Genomic DNA, 23,897 nt, shown 5'->3' on the forward strand with positions numbered 1-23,897 from the left:
ACACTCAACATGAAGAGATTTCAATATTTACCATTTATACACCTACCAGAATACTCCTCAATGTGTAAAGGAAACCCTAACAGACATGAAAAATTTGATACATTCCTGAACTATAATAGTTGGAGATTTTAACATCCCTTTGGCAGTGTTGGATAGATCCTCCAAGAAAAAACTAAACAAGGTAATAATGGACTTAAATTTGACCCTACACAAATGGACTTAACAGACATCTGTTATAACATCTTAAAGAACACTTCACCATAATAAATCTGAATACACATTTTTCTCATTAGCCCATGGAACATTCTGCAAAATTGATCACATCTTAGGTCATAAGTCTAACCTCAGCAAATTTACAAGAATAGATATTATTCCTTGTATTTTCTTGGACCAGCACGGAATAAAAGTTGAACTCAACAACAACAGGAATCTTCATAGACAAACAAAGTCATGGAAACTAAATAACCTTATGCTGAATGCTAGCTGGGTCAAAGATGAGATTAAGAAGGAAATCACCAAATTTTTGGAACAAAATGGCAATGAACACACAATTATCAAAACCTGTGGGATACTGCAAATGCAGTCCTAAGAGGGAAATTTATAGCATTGCAAGCCTTCCCCCAGAGAACAGAAAGAAAGGAAATCAACAACTTAAAGCATCATTTAAAACAACTGGAAAAGGAAGAAAATTCCAATCCCAAAACCAGCAGAAGAAAAGAAAGAACCAAAATTAGAGCAGAATTAAATGACATTGAAAACAAAAGAATCATTCAGAAGGGTGAAATAACAGATACCTTAGAAATTCAAAAAATCCTTAATGATTACTATTAAAAACTCTATTCTCAGAAATATGAAAATCTGGAAGAAATAGACCAGTACCTGGAAGGATGCCACCTTCCTAGACTCTGCCAGAAAGAATTGGAAATGTTGAATAGACCTATATCAAGCACTGAAATAGCATCAGCTATACGAAATCTCCCAAAAAAAGAAAAGTCTGGGATGAGATGGCTTCACATCAGAATTCTACCAAACCTTTAATGAAGAACTGGCACCTATAGTACATAACCTATTCCAAAACAGAAAAATAAGAAATATTTCCCAACATATTCTACAAAGCAAATATCACCCTGATCCCCAAACCAGGAAAAGACACAAGAAATAAAATGATAGACCAATATCATTAATGAATAATGATGCAAAAATATTCAGTAAGATCCTAGCAAACAGAATTCAACAACACATCAAAAAATTTATACACCATGACCAAGTTGGTTTTATCCTAGAGTTACAAGGTTGGTTCAACGTACATAAATCTATAAATATAATATATCACATAAACAAAATAAAAAACAAAGACCGTATGATTATCTCAATTGATGAAGAGAAAGTTTTTTTTTCCCTCCCCTCCTCCAAAAAAGCTTTTGATAATATCCAGCATCCTTTCAGGATCAGAACACTTAAGAAAATAAAAATAGGCTTAGACAGGTCATTTCTTAAACTGATAGAGGCTATCTACAGCAAACCCACAGCCAGTATTGTACTGAATGGAATAAAATTGAAATCATTTCCACTCAGATCTGGAACTAGACAAGGATGCCCACTGTCTCCACTGCTATTCAACATAGTAATGGAAGTCTTAGCCATCGCAGTCAGGCAAGAAAAGGCAATCAAGGGTATCCTAATGGGTCAGAGGAGATCAAACTCTCACTCTTTGCAGATGATAGGATTCTATACCTGGAAAACCCCAGGGACTCAACTGCAAAACTCTTACAAGTGATCAAGGAATACAGCAATTATCTCAGGATACAAAATCAATACTTACAAATCAGTAGCTTTTATATATACCAATAATAGTCAAGCTGAAAATATAGTCAAGGACTCTATTCCTTTAATAGCAGTGCCAAAGAACATGAAATATTTGGGAATTTACCTAACAAATGACATGAAAGATCTCTATAAGAGAACTATGAAACTCTGAGAAAAGAAATAGCTAAAGATGTTAACAAATGGAAAAACATACCATGCTCATGGTTGGAAAGAATCAACATTGTTAAAATGTCCATACTACCCAAAGCGATATACACATTTAATAGAATCCCTATTAAAGCACTACTGTCATACTTTAAAGATCTGGAAAAAACTAGTATTTTGTTTTATATGGAATCAGAAAAAAACTTGAAAAGTCAAGACATTACTCAGAAATAAAAACAAAGCAGGAGAAATCATGCTACCAGAATTCAAGCTATAATATAAACCTATAGTGATCAAAACAGCGTGGTACTGGCACAAATGTATAGAGGTAGATGTATGGAACAGAATAGAGAACCAAGAGATGAACCCAGACACTTATCATCATTTGATCTTTGATAAGCCTATCAGAAACATAAATTGGGAGAAAGATTCCCTATTTAACAAATGGCACTAGGTGAATTGGCTGGAGACTTGCAGAAGACTGAAACGGGACCCTCACCTTTCACCATTAACAAAAATTGATTCTCACTGGATAAAAGATTAACTTAAGACATGAAACTATAAAGATACTTGGAGAGTGTGCAGGGGAAACACTTGAAGAAATTGGCCTGGGAGATTATTTTAAAAGAAGGACCCCCCCCAGCAATTGAAGCAACACTAAAAATATATTACTGGGATCTGATCAAAATAAAAAGCTTCTGCACAGCCAAGAACACAGTAAGTAAAGCAAGAAGATAACCCTCAGAATGGGAGAAGATATTTGCAGGTTATGTTTCCTGACAAAGGTTTGATAACTAGAATCCACAGAGAACTCAAACTTCTTAATAAGAAAAGAAACAAGTGATCCCATTTCATTGTGGGCAAGAGACTTGAGCAGAAGCTTCTCTGAAGAAGACAGGCACATGGCCTACAAACACATGAAAAAATGGTCATCTTTAATCATCAGAGAAATGCAAATCAAAACCACTTTGAAATATCCTCTAACTCCAGTAAGAGTAGCCCACATAACAAAATCCCAAAACTACAGATGTTGGCGTGGATGTGGAAAAATGGGAACACTTCTGCACTGCTAGAGTGAACACAAGCTAATACATTCCTTTTGGAGAGAAGTTTGGAGAACACTTAGGGAACTAAAAGTAGACCTGCCATTCAATCCTGCAATTCCTCTACTAGGTATATATCCAGGAGACCAAAAATCATTTTACAACAAAGACATTTGCACCAGAATGTTTATTGCAGTCCAATTCATAATTGCCCAGTCATGGAAGCAGCCCAAGTGCCCATCCACCCATGAATGAATTAACAAATGTGGTAGATGTATACCATGGAATATTATGCAGCCATAACAAAGATGGAGACTTTGCCTCTTTTATGTTTACATGGATGGAGCTGGAACATATTCTTCTTAGTAAAGTATCTCAAGAATGGAAGAAAAAGTATGCAATGTACTTAGTACTATTATGAAAACAATATATAATCACCCACACTTTCATATGAATGATAAAACACAACTATAGCCCAGAATGAGAGAGGGAAGAGGAGGGTTAGGAGGGGGGGGGAGGCCAGGTGGAGGGAGGATAATCAGTGGGATTTCACCTATTGTGCGTATCGCAAGGGTACACATCAAATGTATTAAGAGTAGAGTATAAATGTCTTAACACAACAATTAAGTGAGGTGAAGGCTATGTTAACTAGTTTGATGTAAGCATTCCCAATTGTATATAAGACCAGCACATTATACCCCATAAATGCATTAATGTACACAGTTATGATTTAATAAAAAAATTAAAATTAAAAAATAAAAAATAAAACAAAAAACAAACGAACAAAAAGCACACTGAGGAAAAGAAGCCCTATTCAATGGCAGAGGGAAAATTGGGTAGACTCACGCAGAAGATTGAAACAGGACCCCTCTCTCTCACCACCCACTAAAATAAATCCAAGATGGACAACAGATTTAAATCTGAGACATGAAACCGTAAGAATTCTCAAAGGAAATGTTGGAAAAACTCTTCTAGACATTACTGTAGGCAAAGAATTTATGACTAAGACTCTAAAGGAAATTACAGGAATAAAAATAAGTAAATGGGATTCGATTAAACTAAAAAGCTTCTGCCTAGCTAAGGAAATGATCAACAGAGCAAACAGATAACCTACATAATGGGAGAAAATACTTGAATTCTATAGACCCAATAAAGAGCTAATACCCAGAATCTACAAAGAATTCAAAGAAATCAGCAAGAAAAAGGCAAACAACCCCATTAAAAGGTGGTAAACAACACAAACAGAAGCTTTTCAAAAGAAGATAGACAAATAACCAACAAACAGAAAGAAATGTTCAACATCATTAATCATCAGGTAATTGCAAATTAAAATTACAATGAGATATTGTCTTATCCCTATTAGGATGGCTTATATTTAAAAAGTCCAAAAACAATGCATGCTGGTGTGGATGCAGAGAAAAAGGAATGTTTATATTCTGCTGGTGGAAGTTCAAATTAGTACAACATCTATGGAAAACAGTACAGGGATTACTCAAACAACTAAAAGTGCACCTATCATTCAATTCAGCAATCCTACTACTGGGTATCTACCCAAAGGAAAAGAAGTCATTTATTGAAAAGACACCTGCACTTGAGTGTTCGTTGCAGTACAAATGACAATTATAAAGATGTGGAATCAACCCAAGTGCCCAACAATTCATGAGTGGATTAACAAAATACGGTTATGTATATGCTATGGAGTACTACTCAGCCATAAGAAAATATGAATTAATGTCTTTTACAATAATTTTAATGTAACTAGAGATAATATCTCAAGAATGGAAAAACAAATACCGTATGTATTCACTATTAAATTAGAACTAACTGATGAGCACACATGTGCAAAGAGAAAAGTAAAACACAGTAGAAATCAAGTGGGGGGGGTAGGGAAAGGGATGAAGGGCAAAAACCTACCTAATGGGTACAATGGACACTGTCAGGAAGACAGGCACACTATAAAAGTGATTCATATAAGCAAAACATTTGTAACCCCTTAATATTTTGAAATAAAAAATAAAATAAGGCTCAGTGCCTGTAGTTCAGCAGCTATGGCGCCAAATACACCACAGCTGGCAGGTTCAAACCCCGCCTGGGCCTGCCAAACAACAATGACAACTACAACCAAAAAAATAGCCAGGTATTGTGGCGGGTGCCTGTAGTCCCAGCTACTTGGGAGGCTGAGACAAGAGAATAGCTTAAGCGCAAGAGTTGGAGGGTGCTGTGAGCTGTGACGCCACAGCACTCTACCAAGGGTGACATAATGAAACTGTCTTAAAAAAATAAATAATAAATAAAATATAATAAAACGAGATAACACTGACCAATCAGTACTTTTAGCAAGTGACCATGCCAAATATAATCAGAAAGGCCAGCTCTTCAATAAGTGATCTTAACTATGGTCAATTTCAGTTCATTTCTCTGAGAAAACAATGTTAAGACCAAGTGCACGGCGGCGCCTGTGGCTCAAAGGAGTAGGGCACCGGCCCCAAATACTGGAGGTGGCGGGTTCAAACTCAGCCCTGGCCAAAAACAAACAAACAAAAAACAAGTGCACTGTGTACTAGGAAATGAATTCATCTTCATGTGTGCCACTGATTCTTTCTATGACATTGGTCTAGCCATAACTTAGTCTAGCTATGTCTGTAAGTTAAATATGGATGAAATACTCCCTTCTCACACGTGGAACAGGATAAGATTAATAGGAATAAATGAAGATATGAAAATACTCATTTTTGTCAATTAAGATGTAGTGTTTATTTTTCAATTACAAAACCACAGTTCATATATTAATTATATTTTTATGGTTGGAGGGGAAGCCTATCCAGAAATGCATGTATGTGCATATATACACACACATACTCATATGTACCCTTAAAAAAAAAAAAAAAAGTCTGAAACACCAGGAAGTTTTATCAAGTCAGTACTTAGCAGGTTACAATTTCTTTTTTTTTTTTTTTTTGTAGAGACAGAGTCTCACTTTATGGCCCTCGGTAAAGTGCCGTGGCCTCACACAGCTCCAAACTTACCATCTTGGATTTAGCAGAAATTGAGGAGCAGAGAAGCAAAGTAACTTCTTCCAATTACACAGTTAAGGACTACCCAGGACTAGAAACTAAATTTCCTGACTCCTACCTAGTGATTACTCTACCACACTACAAAGAATGTCTGTTTTCTTGTTTCCTCACACATCTATTCTCTTAGATAAAAAAGATAATCCACTGACAGATTCCATGAGAGGGAGGAACCTAAGTTGGTCTATATTTTTTCACTTTTAACATTTATGTACTTCTGGAATTATTTTTTCAAACAAGGACATGTTAATTTAATAAAAGAAAATATAAAACCTGAAATGAAGACAATTCTCAGAGACAAATTTGTGGAAGGCCAGTTTATGTTTATACTAAAGCTGACATGTACCATTTTCATCTTCAGGAGATATTCATTTTGGGAAACTCCACTTCTAAAACCATCTGATATCTATTCTCCACCAATTCCAGATAATCCTATCACAGTTAAACATATATATCATCAGGTTATGGTGGAGGTTAAGCCTCTGTGCATACAATAACTTTCTCTTTGATCTATGGTCAACTGAAATGCCAATAAATCAAAGGAGTGCATGCGACTTTGTTTTCTCTCATTCAAAAAGTTTTGGACAGGCACGGTGGCTCACGCCTATAATCCTAGCCCTCTGGGAGGCTGAGGAGGGTGGATCCCTTGAGCTCAGGACTTCAGGACCATCCTGAACAAGAGCGAGACTCTACCTCTACTAAAAGTAGAAAAATTAGCTGGGTGTTGTGGTGGGCTCCTATAGTTCCAGCTACTTGGGAGGCTGAGGCAAGAGGATCAACTGAGCCCAAGAGTTTGAGGCTGCTGTGAGCTATGACATTACAGCACTTTACCCGGGGCAACAGAGTGAGACTCTGTCTAAAAAAAAAAAAAAAAGTTTTGAACCCTTTCCCTAAAACTATCTCCTTTCTCCATCAAATGAAAAAGGTGCTCATATTGCTTTTACTGACTACTATATTCCACTTTTTCAAAGAACAAAACCACAAAAATAATACCAATCCTCCACATATTCATACACACAAATTTCTTTGCATAAAAATGGGATTATGGTTTTGAAACTTACTTTTCTCCCTTAATATCTTTCCATGGACATAACAAATACAAACCTTCATTATTTTTAACGGCTGCACAGTCCTTGCATTATATAGATATACTTTATCATCTATTTAATCATTCCCTTATGAGTTTATTAAAACTACTCTCAGTTTTTAATTATTACCAAATCTGAAACAAAAGGTTAATGTATAAATTTAATTTATTTAAATCACTTGTTCATACAATTATTATGGCAATAATATTCAAAACTTAGACAATGCTTAGACTTAGACTTATGCTTTCCATAATCTTCATTTTTACAAAGAAAAGACAATGCAAATAAGTTAACTGCTTTATTAAAGAATCATTTAGAGGGTTCAGAAGCAGGAAGTCAGAAATCTTTCTATCCTCCAGAGTGCTGTGTAAGACACAAATAAGAGAAAGAAGATACAGGATTTCTGATACAAGCTGTTTCTACATCTCCTTTTAAATTACTGGCACCATACTATCAACATAAGAAACAAGTGATAAAATTAATAGTAAAAAGTGTTTGTAACAGAATCGTCAGATTATTTCTTTGGGAAAAACAGTTTTGCAAAATCCACGGCGAGTTTTAAAAGTTAATAAAGAAAATTTTCATCCTAATACACAACACAACCAGTGGAGAATTTTTTTTCCCTCTTAAAGTATGCATTTATATTAGTTGCTATTATAACACTATCATGGAAAACAACACTAGAACAGAATCTATAATCATTGAGTCAACAGTCTTCAAAATGAGGTCTAAATCACATACTAATGTGTACCTTTAATTCTTTGTCTAAACTTTATTCTCCCTTAAATAAGTGAAAGTTTTATAAGCTGGGAAAAGCATGGTGTATATTCCAGCTAACAATCAAAATTAGTTTATGCTTTATAAATGACTAGTTCAATTAATAAATCAAAATTAATGACAAATTAAACATTTAATTTTAATGTTTGCCACATTTCAAAAATACTTTGCTTGCTATCACTTTGAATTGGAGTTTTATAGTATCTGGAAATAAAATAACTAGAATATTTAACTGCCGCATGATCCACTGAAAATAATACAAAAATTCCTTTTATTTTAAATATCTAGATTCTTAGTAATGATATTTAATATTTCCAGTCAAAAAACTTCTACTTTCATATTTTAAGCCAGTTTTTCCCAAATATACTGGAAAAATATGCAGTGTATTTGATGTGCTACTAGACAGTATACTGAACGAAGTTCACACAACACCTTATATCAGATTTTTGGGTCAAGAGTATATAACATTCACCAATAGCATTTATAAAGGTATCCAGTTTCCCAAATTGTTGGTGTGAATAAGGCAGCGACAACTACTAAGCTTGTCACTTTCAATGAAAGAAAAGGCAGGCTTGTCAAACTAAGTTGGGTGGAGAGTAAAAGCCTTCTTTGATAAGAATGTTTTCTCCTCAATTTACAATTTAAGAATTAGATACTATATTTATTTAGCACTTAACCTTTAAAAATTGGTTATCCAATTGCCATGCGACAATTATTACACATGCCACAATGAAGTAGAATGTCACCAGTCTAGATTTTATATGACTGTAGTGACTTTCTAGAGGCTGCAGCTTTGCAGCATATGAAATGCATATGAAACAGAAAAGAAATTATTTTGAAATGCTAAATATACCCTTTCATTTCAAAATATACCCTTTTGAAAAAGAGGTGGGGTCTTGTTATGTTGCCCAAGTTAGAGTGCAGTGGCTATTCAAAGGCACAAGCAGCATACAAGACAGCCTCAAACTCTTGGGCTCAAGTGATCCTACGGCTTCAACTTCCTCAGCAGCCAGAAATACAGGCATGCGCCAATACCCCTGGCTTTCACATTATAGCTTAATGACAGAAAACATTAAAAGAAATAATACAAATGCTATAAATAAGATCACATCTTGTAATTCTTATGTTGATAAATATCTCCTGCAATTAATATTCTGTGAAGGGTCCAACTTAATAAATCTGATGTAAAAAGCTTGATATACAAACACTAGTTATTAAAGAGACAAAAGTGAGGTATTCAACTACTTACACCCCTAAAAGTATCACAGCTTCAATTTCTTGCTGCTCCTACCCCAAGTGTTAAGAGACTTACATTCAAATCAGTCAATCTAACCAATAGAATAATACCATTTTAGAATATCAATATCAAGATACTGTGACACTCAAATACCTATATTAATTCAGGATTGTTATTATTCCAACATGTTAGTTACTTCCTCTAAATACCTATAAATGAAAATGGAAAAAAGTGAAAAGACATATTATAGTCTTGCTTCACAAGTTTCTCTTTATGAGGTCTGATAATTAAGTTCATAAATTTGCCACCATGCGCTTATGTTGGCAGCACTGTATAAACAACTCAGTAAGGTTTTACAACTTTGGTATGTCAGTGTCTCACAGCTGTGTTCTTGTCGATGTGTGGCACTGTCTTATTGAAAGGCATTCATTATTGTTGTTTTTGTGTGTCATTGTGAGAATGTCACAGACTGAATTAGAGCAACAAACAAACATTCGTAAATTTCTTGTTAAACTTGGCATGAGTGAAAGTGAAACCAGTGACACATTAGTCCAAGTTTATAGGGATAATGCCATGAAGAAAACAGCAGTGTACAAATGGATTAAATGTTTTTCTGAAGGGAAAGAAAGCATCACTAATGAAGAGAGATCAGGGTGGCCAGTAATAATCAAAACTAATAAAAACAGTATAAAAATTTGTCAAACTGTGAATCAAAATTGTCAGCTGACTGTGAGAAGCACAACAGACCAAGTAAACATTGAGAGAGAAATAGGAAAACCTTAACTGAAAATCTTTTTTTTTTTTTCCAGACAGTCACAGTCTCACTCTGTTGCTCTGGGGGTTAAGTGCTGTGTTGTTATCATAGCTCACAGCTACCTCAAACTCCTGGGCTCAAGCAATCTTCATGCCTCAGCTTCCCAAGCAGCTGAGACTACAGGCACCTACCACAACATCCAGCTAATTTTTTCTATTTTAGTAGAGATGGGGTCTCACCCTTGCTCAGGCTAATCCTGAACTGCTGAGCTCAATCTGCCCACCTCAGCCTCTCAGAGTGCTAGGATCACTGGTGCGAGCCACCGTGCCTGGCCTTGAATCAAAGTCTTAGAATTAGCCATAACTCATGGCTCTTGCACACAACAATGTACCAGCTCACAAAGCACTATCTGTGAGGGAGTTTTCAGGCAGTAAACAAATAACAGTATTAGAACACACCTGATCTGTCCCCCAGTGACCTTTTTCTTTACCCGAAGATAAAGGAAATACTGAAAGGAAGATATTTTGATGACATTCAGGACATCAAGGGTAATACAACGATCACTCTCATGGACATTTCAGAATGAGAGTTCCAAAAGTGTTTTGAAGGGTGGACGAGGTGCTGCCATCAGCACATAGCTGAGTACTACAAAGGTGAGCATAATGATATTCAGCAATGAGGTATATAGCATTTTTTCTAGGGTGAGTTTGCCAACTTAATTGTCACACCTTGTAGACAATTTCATGATCATACTGCTTCAACTACCAACACCAATATAATGTTGCTAGAATCAACTTATTTGATAAAAAGAATACACATGTCAGCAATTTGAATTTCAAAGGAAAGTTTAATGGCAAGATTTAAATGAATTTCACACACACGTATATAAAGATGATAACTTTGTAACTGGGAACCCTATGTATAGTGATTAAGATCATAAGCTCTAGAGTACTGCTACCCATAGTACTCTTTGCAATGATGGAAATGTCTTAGGTTTGTACTATTCAACATGGTAGCTACAAGCAACACGTATAGTGAGTGAGATCACAAGCTCTAGAGTACTGCTATCCATAGTATTCTTTGCAATGATGGAGAAATCTTATGTCTACACTATTCAACATGGTAGCTACAAGAAACATGTGGGTACTAAGCACTTGAAATGTGACTAATGTGACTGAGAACTGAATTTTTAATGTAAATAGCTATATGGAGCTAGTGGCTATGCAGAGCTAGAGTCTTAAGAGGATTTAAATCCTAGTTTTACCACTTATAAGTCCTATGTCCTTGAGCAAGTTCCCTTGCTAAATCTGTCTCTTGTCCTATAAAATGAACCTATAAAATTATCTACTTCACAGAATAATTGTGGAGATTAAACATTACACACAAAGTAATTATTAGCACAGGGCCTGATTTACTAATGGCCTCTGCATTGCTAAATCTAATGGTCAATTGTCACACATGATCCTATCTCATACCCATCAGTAACATTTGGCAAAATTTAACTACTTTCTTCTTCACCAAAATTTCTTCTTCTCTTGGTCTCTTGGAGAACTTTAATGGTATTACTTCTCTTTTTCCAACACCTTTTCTAAAGGTGCTAAAGCAGACCCTCACCTTAAAAAAAAAAAAATGTATATAGTTATGATTTAATAAAAAAAAAAAAAAACTTCAAAAAAAAAGACAGAGCTAGGAGCTGTATGCATCTGTACTCCCAACTACCTGGGAGGCTGAGCTCAGGAGTTGGGAGTCCAGCCTGGGCAACACAGTGAGACTCATGTCTCTTAAAAAAGTTTTAAAAAACGCCAACAATGTATTTCCATACAGAGAGAGGCAATTAACACCTTAACCAAGTTTTCCTAATAAAAAATTCAAGTGATGTTTAACAGAATAAATTATCTGATATAGGAATTGTCCAAGAAAATCCTAGATATGTGACTGTCATAAAAAAAACAGTCAGTTATTACTTGTCAAAAGAATGTATATAAATATTTATAAAATTTTGTCTTATATATAAAGGACACCTCTCATTATCTAAAATGAAAAACATGATAACGTTGAGGTTTCAGATAATTTTGGAACTATAAAGGACTCTAGAAATAAGTTGATTTGTTACTCTCATTTTATCAGAGACTGAGGCACAGACAGGAAATGATTTGTTAAAAATTCTTATGTTTAACCCACATTATCTACAGCCAACTAATCTTCAACAAAGTGGACAAGAACATATACTGGGGAAAGGATCACAAGCCTTTTTCAGTAGATTAACTGATCAAGAAAAACTGGGCTGCCCTATGCAGAAAGATAAAGCGACCCCTTATCTCTCACCATATACAAAAATTAAAAAAGACATGGATTAAAGACTTAAGACCTGAAACTATAAGAATACTAACAGAGGTGGCACCCGTAGCTCAGTGGGTAGGGCGCTGTCCACATACATCGAGGCTAGTGGGGCAGCTAAAACAACACTGACAAACCGCAACAACAACAACAAAAAACAATAGCCAGGCATTGTGGTAGGTGCCTGTGGTCCCAGCTACTTAGGAGGCTGATGCAAAAGAATCGCTTAAGCCCAAGAGTTTGAGGTGGCTGTGAGCTATGACACCACGGCACTCTACCCAGGGCAACAGCTTGAGAGTCTGTCTCAAAAAAAAAAAAAAATACTAACAGAAACTCTAGGGAAAACTTCTGTCTAGGGACAAAATTCACAACTAAGACTTTAAAAGCACAGGTATCACAAATAAAAATAGACAAATAGGTTCAATTAAACTAAAAAGCTTCTGAACAGCAAAACATATAATCAACAGAGTTACCAAACAACCTACATAATGGAGAAAATATATGGAAATCACGCTTCTGACAAGAGACTAATATTCAGAATTTATAAGGAACTCCAACAACTTAAAAAAAAAAAAAAATCCCACCAAGGACCCAAGTAGACATTTTCAAAAAGATGACAAATGGCAAAAAAACATATACAAAAATGTTTAACATCACTAATCATCAGAGAAACTCAAATTAAAACCACAATGAGGTATCATTTTACCCCAGTCAGAATGGCTATTATTAAAAAGACAAAAACTAACAGTTGTTGGCAAGAATGTGGAGAAAAGGGAACACAGTTGGTGGGAATGTACCTTAGCACAACCTCTATGGAAAACAATACAGATGTTTCTCTAAGAACTAAAAATAGCACTATCATTCAATCCAGCAATCCCACTATCATGAATCTACACAAAGGAAAATAAATCCTATATCAAAAAGATACTTGATATCTGCATGCATATAATTATTGCAGCACTATTCGCAACAGTAAAGATATAGTAGACATGGAACAAATTTAAACGTCCATCAATGAATAACTGGATATACAATGTATATCCAGTAGTAGTATACAACAGAATAGTACTCAGCCATAAAAAAGAATGAAATCACGTCTTCTGCAGCAATGTGGATGGAACTGGAGGCCACTGTCTTAAATGAAACAACTCAGACACAGAAAGAAAAATACTATATGTTCTGACTTGTAAGTGGGAGCTTAATAATGGGTATACATGGACATACAGTGTGCAATGCAATGAACACTTGGAGGAATGTAGGGTGGAAGGGCTGTGGATGATGAGAAATTACTTAATGGGTACAACGTCCATTGTTAGGGTAATGTATACATTAAAAGCCCTCACTTCACTACTACTCAATCTATGCATGTAACAAAATTACAATTGTACCTCATAAATATAAACAAATTCCTGATAAGGAAGGAGGATCCCTTGAGCTCAGGAATTTGAACTATAATGACTCCACTGGACTCTAGCCATGGCAACAAAGTGAGACTCTGTCTCAAAAAAACAAAAACAACCCCCAAACCCCCACCCCCCCCAAAAAAAATCCCAGCCTTACATTTATGTAAAGATAAAGAGCCTTGTTTGATTTTTTTCTTCTTGTCATTATGAATGTTAACTTTGCTTAATAGTTGGGTGATACCTTACTACAAATAGATAATACTACCTATGGCTCACAGAGTTATTGTAAGGATTATATGTAATAATATATTTAAAGGCATGTAGTATAAGCACTCAATATACAAAGTATCTAAAAAGTTCATGTGCAATTTAAAATTTAAAACTACTTTAAATCGCACATGAACTTTATGGACACCCAGTATATTACTGTTTTTTCCTCATATCTTGCCTTGTTCTGTTTTTTAAAAATATATTAATTTTTACACATCTGTGAAACATTCTTGCCCAAAATATCTGACATAAATTGAATCGTCTTTAGATCTAACTTCTCATTTCCAGTTTACAGAATATATCAGAGATAGAAGAATAAATTTAAAATAGCATCAGGAAGTAAACAAATCCAGAATGTAGGAAGAAGTTACTGCATTAAATTAAAAAAGGCATAACTAAGAGAGTCAAACAAATGCAATATGTGCATCTTGAGTGGATATTTATGTGAACAATGTAGATATAAAGAAATTTTGGGGGCGGCGCCTGTGGCTCAGTGAATAGGGCAACGGCCTCATATGCCGAGGGTGGCGGGTTCAAACCCAGCCCCGGCCACACTGCAACAAAAAAATAGCTGGGCGCTGTGGTGGGCGCCTGTAGCCCCAGCTGCTCGGGAGGCTGAGGCAAGAGAATCGGGTAAGCCCAAGAGTTAGAGGTTGCTGTGAGCCATGTAACGCCACGGCATTCTACCTGAGGGCAGTACAGTGAGACTCTGTCTCTACAAAAAAAAAAAAAAATTTTGGGGACAACTGAGATAATTTGAATATCAAAGTGCTATTAAGAGATTGTTAGGTAATTAGGTAATTGTTAGAGAAATCAAAACTACAGTCAGATATTACTTTAACTCCGTGAGAATGTCAAGAAGTCCCCAAACAGAAGACACTACCATGGATATGAAGAGAAAGGAACACTCATTCACTGTTGGTGGGACTACAAATTAGTGCAATCTCTATAGAAAGTAGTATGGAGATACACCTCAAAGAACCAAAAGTACACCTACTTTTTGATTCAGCAATCCCACTAGTAGGTATTTACCCAAAGGAAAAAAAGATGTTTTATCAAAAATACACTTGCACTCAAATGTTTAGAGCAGCACAATGAACAACTGCAAAGATGTGGCAACAACCCAAGTACCCATCAATACATGGATTAATAAAACGTAGCATATGTATAACCATGGACTACTACTTAACCATAAAAAGTGGTGATCTACTATCTTTTAAAACAACCTGGATGAAACTGGAGACCATTCTAAATATCACAAGAATGGAAAAACAAACACTATATGTGCTTAATACTAAGTTGGAACTAGTCAATCAACACTTACATGTACATACGGAAGTAAAAATCAACAAAAATCAAGCAGGTGGGGGAAAGGGGTAGAGTAAATTTACACCTGATGTGTACAATGCACATATTCTGGATGAAGGGCACATTTTTAACTTTGACTTAAAATAAAATGTATGAATGCAAGTTATGTAACCAAAATGTATGTACCCCTATAATATTCTGAAATTTAGAAAGAAGTAATACATTTTATGGTACTGTGATTATATAAGAAACATCTTACTATTTTAGAGACATATTGTAAAGTATTTACAAGTGAAACACCGTAATGTTTGTAACTTAAAATATTTCAAGAAAATAGATAAGGCAAATGTGGCAAAACATTAATAATTGCTAAATCCAGAGTATATGAGTATCCATATTTTTCTAGGTTGAAAATTTTCATAATAGGAATTTTTTTCAAAATTAACCAATCTTTATTTTCCAGATTTTCTTTATAATAAGGGAGACAGAAAACATTAGCATATACAGGGTGGCCATAAAGTTTGTGTGCAATTTGACATAGTGTACAATTTAAACTTCCATACGAACTTTACGGTCACCCTGTATAACAGAATCCTGGGACAGGTCAAACTCTTAAAAAAGGAAGGTCAGTACCCTTTTCTCCTCCGGTTAGCTCTACATTTTAGCGTAACAAAACAGTATTCTAAGGCCAGGAGGAGTGTCTCATGCCTCTAATCCTAATACTCTAGGAGGCCAAGGCAGGTGATTGCCTGAGTTCAGGAGTTAGAGACCAGCCTGCACTAGAGGGAGACCCTGTTTCTAAACATAACCAGGCATTGTGGCAGGCATCTGTAGTACCAGCTACTTGGGAGGCTGAGGCAAGAGGATCACTTGGACCCAAAAGTTTGAGGTTGCTGTGAGTGACAAAGTGGGATTCTGTCTTAAAAAAAAATTATTCTATGGCTAGGATGTAAGTCTAAGTCATGCTTATATAGAATTTGTAAAAGTGAAATTAAATGTATGGTTACATGTCAGCACTGTTCTAAGAACTTCACATGGAACATTTAATTTTCATAATAACTCTATGAAGCACATACTATTATTACTCCCATAATACGAACAAAATTATTTGATGAACCAGCATGGCTACTGGCTCCCTCCCTCAAAACCAACTCTGCAAAAACTGTAAAAGGTTAAAGGAAATATGAATTCCAGAAAACTTATACACACAAGTACATATGTACATGCATATGCACAGAGAACCCTGGGGTGACAACTGGCATTATATGCCATCTGAAGTAGAGTTATTGAAACTTATTGTATAAGAGAAGATATTACCTACATGAAAATCAAACAAAAATATTTTTAAAAGAGTCAAAATGAAATACTGGAGATAAAAAATAACAGTTGAAGTAAGGATAAACAGCAGTAGTAGTACAGTTAGATAACTTAGTGAATTAGAAGATCAGACTGGGGTACTCTTTCAGAAGAGAGTAGAAAAGGATTAAGAAATAGGAATGCAAAAGCAAAGATGAAAGATATACAAGCTAAAAGCAAAAAAAAAAAAAATACCTAGGAGAGAAGAGGGGAAGGAGAAGGAGGAAGCAGAGGATGGGGGGAGGAAAAAAGGAGGAGGAAGAAGAAAAGTGTGAAGGCACATCAAAGCTGAGTCTCAATTTACTTCTTCTATAAGTTTAATAATATAAACCACTAACGTCAGCACAGTATAGTATAGTGGTTAAGAGTATGGGGTCTGAAGTCGTAGCACTTAGTTCAAATGTATACTATACCACTTATTAGCTGGGTAACTTTTCTTTCTTTCTTGTTTTTTTTTTTTATAGAGACATTCTCAATCTGTCATCTAGGCTGGACTGCAGTGGTGTAATCACAGCTCACTGTAACCTCAAACTCCTGGTTAAGTGATCTTTTTGGCTTAACTTCTTGAGTAGCTAGAACTATACATGCATGTCATCATGCTGGATAATTAAAAAAAAAAACTTTGTAGAGAAGGGGTCTCACATGTTACCCAGGCTGGTCTCAAACTCCTGGAGTCAAGTGATCTTCTTGCAAAGACACAAATTAAAGCTCCAATTCTCTTCCTTTTATAAGCCAACTGTGACAGACTAATCACCCTCCATTTCAATTTTACTGCCTGCAAAGTAAGTATGATTCTAGCATTGCTTTTCAGTGATATATGGATCATTCAGAGACAATAAAAGTTCAGTTAAACATCACTATAGAGGTAATTATAGAATTTCAAAATAGACCAGATAAAAGTGCCCAGCATTCTATTATTCACTACTGATAAAAGAGGAGCAAAGAATGTAGTTCTTTTTTTTTTTCCTTTTTTTTGGAGATGAAGTCTCACTTTATCACCTTCCTTGGTAGAATGCCATGGCATCATAGTTCACAGCAACCTCAAACTCTTGGGCTTGAGCAATCCTCTTGCCTCAGCCTCCCGAGTAGCTGGGACTACAAGTGCCCCCCCACTATATCCAGCTATTTTTAAGAGATAAAGTCTAGCTCTGGCTCAGACTGGTCTCGAACCTGTGAGCTCAGGCAATCCACCTGCCTCGGCCTCCCAAAGGGCTAGGATTACAGGTGCGAGCCACGGCTCCCAGCCCTAAGAGTGTGGTTCTTGCCTTTAACAAAGAGCTGCAAAAATAAAGAGAAAAAAGAAAAATAGTCAAGTGACTAATAAAGTAAGTGTGAGATATTAAAACAAATTAGAAGTAGAGAAGTAGGCGGTGCCCATAGCTCAGTGGGTAGGGTGCTGGCCACATACACCCAAGCTGGTGAGTTCCATCCCAGCAGGGCCTGCTAAACAGCAATGACAACTGCACCAAAAAAATAGTTGGACATTGTGGCGGGTGCCTGTAGTCCCAGCTACTTGGGAGGCTGTGGGAAGATAATCGCTTAAGCCCAGGAGTTTGAGGTTGCTATGAGCTATGACGCCAGAGAACTCTACCAAGGGGGGCATAGTGAGACTCTGTCTCTAAAAAAAAAAAGAAGTAGAAAAGTAAAACACTAAATAAGAATGTAAATGCAGGAGTAGGAATTATAAAATAATGACTTAAAGAAGTAGTGATGAGGAAGAAAGAACTAAAGTAATCACATTATTAAGTAGGTTGAAAATAAGTGCTTTCAGGATTATCACAGTACAAAGAAAAAGTAACTCATAAAAGGCATGCAATGTAATCACTATTTAGATAATACCAATAGAGGGAGATGAAAATGTACCATTTTTAGCAGCCTTTCATCTTAAAAAATTATGGATAAGAAGGTGTTTGTAATTGTACTATAATAATAGAAAGCAACTTGGAATTATCTTTAATAAAAATATAAAGAAATTCCTCACCACAAATATCAAAACACCTACTTGGACCCATTTCAGGGAACCAATTTTCAAATTCTATTTACAGTAGCATCAAAGTTAAATGAAATTTTACATATAAACTCAGGCAACAAAGTTAACACTTATTGAGTACCTATTCTGTGCCTGGTACTTCTCTGTCCTCATTGTTACTATCTCACTTCAGGCCTACATTACCTCTCCCAGATGCATCATTTTATTTTACTTTTTTTTTGAGATAGAGTCTCACTCTGTAACCCCGGGTAGAATACCATGGCATGACAAGCTCACAGCAATCTCAAACTCTTGGGCTTCAGCAATCTTCTTGCTTCAGCCTCCTGATTAGCTAGGACCACGTATGTGCCACTACGCCCAGCTAGTTTTTCTATTTTTAGTAGAGACGGGGTCATGCTCTTTCTCAGGCTGGTCTCAACCCCTGTACTCGAGCATCTACCTGCCTCAGCCTTCCAGAGTAGATCATTAGAAATATTGTCCTAGCAAGTAGCTTCATATCCATTCTCTTTTCCCCAATCTATCTTCCACAATGATACACAAAATGATTTTTCTAAAATGAAAATCTGTTGTCAGTCTGTTACTTAAAATCATTAAACAGATCCCAGAATCTATAAGACAAAGTGCAAACTCTATAATTTCTGTGACCTGATTCCCAACTACCTTTACTGTCTTTCACCTTTTCCTATATCGGCCCTTACTCTACCATTATCTACTTATTTAATTTAAACTGCTTGAGGCTCCTCAAACTGTGTTATGCATGTGTTCTTTTTATCTGCTTTCCCTCCTGAAGAGCTTTCTGCCCTTTTGCGCTCCCAGCAATGGAAATAGCTACTTTCTATTTTCAATATTTGTTCAAGCCCTCCTAATATCAAGTCCCCAACCCTAACTTTTCTAAGAAAAAAATGAACATTCTTCCCTTGGTGCCTGCACAGATTTCTATTTATAGGATCCTTCACTTTTTATTTATCAATGTATTCTTAGTGACCAGCATAATAATTAGCACATAAAAGGTACCCCAAAAAGTTTTAAATCAATTAATAAATAAATAAGTTTCACTACTTAGATTAAAAATTTTCACTGCCTAACCTTTTAAAAGCTACAGTCCATCATCAGTCATTGAGTTCTACTATTTATTTTCTTGAAATGTCTGATCTACTCCACAATCATCACTCTACTATATATCTTTATCTTGGATTTAACTGCCAGGCTAATTTTCCAAAAGTCCACATTCTTTGTACAACATCCCCATTCAAGAACTTATAATAAATACTATTTTAAAGCCTAATGCCTCTTCCATTTCCTTTTTGTGGCTTTCCTACTTATCCCACCCCAACTCTTCATCTGGCCAATTTCATCATTCCTTAAGACTGATACACAAAAATACCTCTGTTCCTTTACCTGTTTAATCCCTCAAATTTCTTTTTTCCCTTTATCCAATTAAATACTAACCACCTTTTATAGGCCAACTAGTCTTATTTTTTTCCCATCAAAATTGTGTCTGAATGCTCCGCCCTCCCCTTTCTATTATAGCAAACATACTCAGTACCCATCTCAACAGCGCTTCATTCTTTCATTTTTAAGAATGTTACTTTTCTCTCCCCAACTATACTATCAGTTCCTTTGGGTAAATCTCATACACATCTTATTATACTTCCTTTTTAGATCCCTCACAGTTTTAGCTACTGTGACAGAAAGGCAACATGATACAGTGTTTTACGGACTATTTCTAAGCAGATACACCCTCTTTTTAAATTTTATGTTGAACTCTAATATATCAGCATAAAAAGAAAAAAAAGAATAGAGACTCTGAATGAAATATGATGTGGAGCTTGATGTACTCCTTGCCTAGCCTCTCTGTACTTGTACTAGCCTCTCTGTACTCACCATATGGTAATGTCCCTTAAGCATCTCTGTGTAGATCTCTTGGATTCCTTGGAACATAATTTGAAAACTACTGGGTTCAGAGTCTAGGTCTAACACTTATTGGTGATGTATTCATGGGTAATTATGAACTCTCTAAACCTCAGTTTCTTGAGATAAATAACCCTTTAACTACAGAGTGCTCAGAAATGAAATGCGCCAATTGAGGAGTGCAGCAATCACAAGAACTGTTATGATACACAGCACACCTACTGGATGTTCTTTGGTGTTTTACTAACCAAAATAATTTACCCAAAGTGATTTCAGTTCCCATCATTTGTACAAATTATTTCAGGCACAACTGTGAAAAATATCGAGAAGAAAGCACGTGATGCTTACAGACTCAAGTCAGGTTACATAACAGTAACATGTGTAATCAAGTTTTTGCTTGTAAAAATAACATGCCTAGAAGCATTTCATCATTAGCACCAAACCAACATCTTGTTTTGAATGCCAGAGGCATCCTTCACACCAAAGAAACATATTCACACCAAAGAGACATCTTGTTTGAAACTTGACTTGCAGTCAAAATTAAGATGCACAAGAAAAGCTTTAAGAAACCTTAAAGCTGTCTATAAACTTGAAGAATTTAAACTTCACAAGGGGTGAGCTACACTGACTATATTTTGTCTACAACTTTTTCTGTTTTTATCACTTTCTATGTGATATTATGTTTAGTTATTTATGTGTATGGCATATGGCCCTCATGTGTAATTTCTTTGGGGAGGGGTTTATGTATGATTAATTTTCTCCTACATCAATCAATAAATATTTGTAAAAAGAAAAAAACTCTTAACTGTTAATATCACACAATATTACTGACTATAAAAGGATTCTATATTTAAAAATCCCAATTTACTTAAACAAAGGAACCTAAATGTCATTCAATCCTAGGAATTCCAGGCCCTCTGTCTTGTTTCTTATACTTATATCTTTCTACTCTCCACGTTGGGGAAAATAAAATACCATAATTAAGAGTACATGCTTTCAAGTTGTTTAAACCTAATTTGAAGGCCAGATTCCCCTATGGTGTGTAAACATGGGTAAGTTAACCACCCTAACCCTCAATTTCTTCATCTTGAAAATGAAAATGCTATCTGCTTTTTAGTTGCTGCTGGATTGAAGGACATAATCTGAACAACATATTGTTTTTCTTAGTATGCCTTTACAGTATACTTCTCAAAGTCAACAAATGCTTATCAAAATAAAATGGATTTTCTGCAACCAGAAATTTGCCCTATAAAGAATAAATGCAAGTTAATTTCCCCTTTTCTACCTGGAATATTCTTCTTCTATCAGAAATATCACTACTCATGGGCTGTTTCTCATAATAGTCAAAGTTTAAACTATAATTTTAGAAACTATAATTTTATATCTAATTAGATATAAAATCTTTAATTACATATAAAACCATTCTCAAATTGAAAAGAGAAACTATGCTATATTTAACATTATAAATATGAACATATATATAAATCCTTAAAAGAATGTCTTTGCCATACAAAATTAATCAAATGATACAAAAGATGTTGGTGTTGATATATATGAAGTAACTGAACAGGCAAGTAAACACTATGCTTGTTTTAAAAAAGACAGTATTAAATAGATGAATAAAGAATTATTTCTCTCTGATAGGCAATGTGTTAGAGCAGAAATAACATAATTCATAGTGAGAAAATCTGAATTACAATACTCATTCAACAAATAAATTACCATCTATGACCCTGAATATGTCATTTACTCTTTCTGAGATTCCATGTTTTCATTTGTAGAATAGGAATGATGATATTGTTTACCTTACCAACCAAAAAGTTATTCCACTGATCAATTGAGGTAACATGAAAATACTTTGAAAACTTTTAAGTATTATAGTTTTTAAATAAAAATTGTTTCAAATTTAGATGTACATCTCCATAATTTTGACATACAAAATGTTATACATAATGTATTCAGCTTCATAAGTTTGAAGAATATATCCATGAAACCATCACCACAATCAATGTCATAAACATATCAATTGCCTCTAAAAATTTCCTACCACCTGTTACTATTTTGTGATAAGAACACTTAACATAAATCTATTCTCATAGTAAATTTTTAGTATACCATACAATATTATTGACAATAGGCACTTTGCTGTACAATAGATCTTTAGGATTAATTCATCTTGCCTAACTGAAAGTTTGTATTCTTTGACCAATACCTCCTCATTTCTCATTTTTTCCATCCCCCAGAAATAACCATTCTACTCTTGGCTTTATGAATTTTACATACTTTAGATTTCTCATATAAACAGAATCACAGGCTGGGGACAGTGGCTCACGCCTGTTATTCTATCACTCTGGGAGGTTGTGGAGTGAAAAATCCCTGGAGCTTAGGAGTTCAAGACTAGCCTGAGCAACAGTAAGGTATCTTCTCTACTAAAAACAGAAAAATCAGTCAGGCTTAGCAGGTGCCCATAGTCCCAGGTACTTTCGGAGGCTGAAGCAGAAGGATGACTTGAACCCAGGAATTTGAGATGGCTATGAGTTAGCCTGATGCTACAGCACTCTTAGCCTGAGACAGAGTGAGAGACTATCTCAAAAAGTAAATGTGATTATGTAATACTTATCTTTCTGTGTTTGACTTATTTCATTTACCATAATGCCTTCCAAGTTCAAGCATGTTATTGCAAATGGCAGGATTTCCTTTTTCTTAAGCTGAATAACATTCCACTGTATTTATATACCACATTTTCTTTATCCATTCTTCTACTGATGGACATTTATGTTGCTTTCATGTCTATTGTGAATAATGACTATTGTGAATAATGACTACAATTAATATGGGAGTTCAGATATCTCTTCAAGATCCTGATTTCAATTCCTTTGGATATACACCAAGAAGTGAGATGCCTGGATCGTATCGTGGTTCTATTTTTAATTTTGTGAAGAACCTCCATACTGTCTTCAATAGTAGGTGTACCAATTTATATTCCCAACAAAAGTGTACGAAGATTCCCTTTTCTCCATATCCTTGCCAATACGTAGTGTCTTTTTTAAAAATAATAAGTGTGAAATAATATCTCATGGTGGTTTATTTTGCATTTGCCAGATGATTAGTGACACTGAAAAACTTTTCATATACCTGTTGGTTATGTGCTGATTTTCAACTGCTCTCTGACAGAAAAGAATATTACAGAAGAGACAGTTTAATTTTATATAGACCTATTTAAATTCTATATGCTTTCTACTAGGGGGTTTATTAAGAGAAGATAGTTTATTAAATTACACTATTTCCTTTAAGGTTCTACTCTACTTAGAAACCTTTTCATGGAAGGCTGAACAGAATACACTATCTGACACAGAATATACTATCTTTCATGGTGTTATA

At 35.2% G+C, this 23,897-nt stretch overlaps 1 protein-coding gene across 10 annotated transcripts in view; it reads right to left on the minus strand.

Annotated features, from left to right (window-relative positions):
- The window catches only part of ATRX (ATRX chromatin remodeler), a 357,519-nt gene that overhangs the window by 14,022 nt on the left and 319,600 nt on the right, over positions 1-23,897 (minus strand). The window lies entirely within an intron of this gene.

The sequence above is a fragment of the Nycticebus coucang genome, chromosome X (genome assembly GCF_027406575.1).
Source record: "Nycticebus coucang isolate mNycCou1 chromosome X, mNycCou1.pri, whole genome shotgun sequence".
NCBI classification, from domain to species: Eukaryota; Metazoa; Chordata; class Mammalia; order Primates; family Lorisidae; genus Nycticebus; species Nycticebus coucang.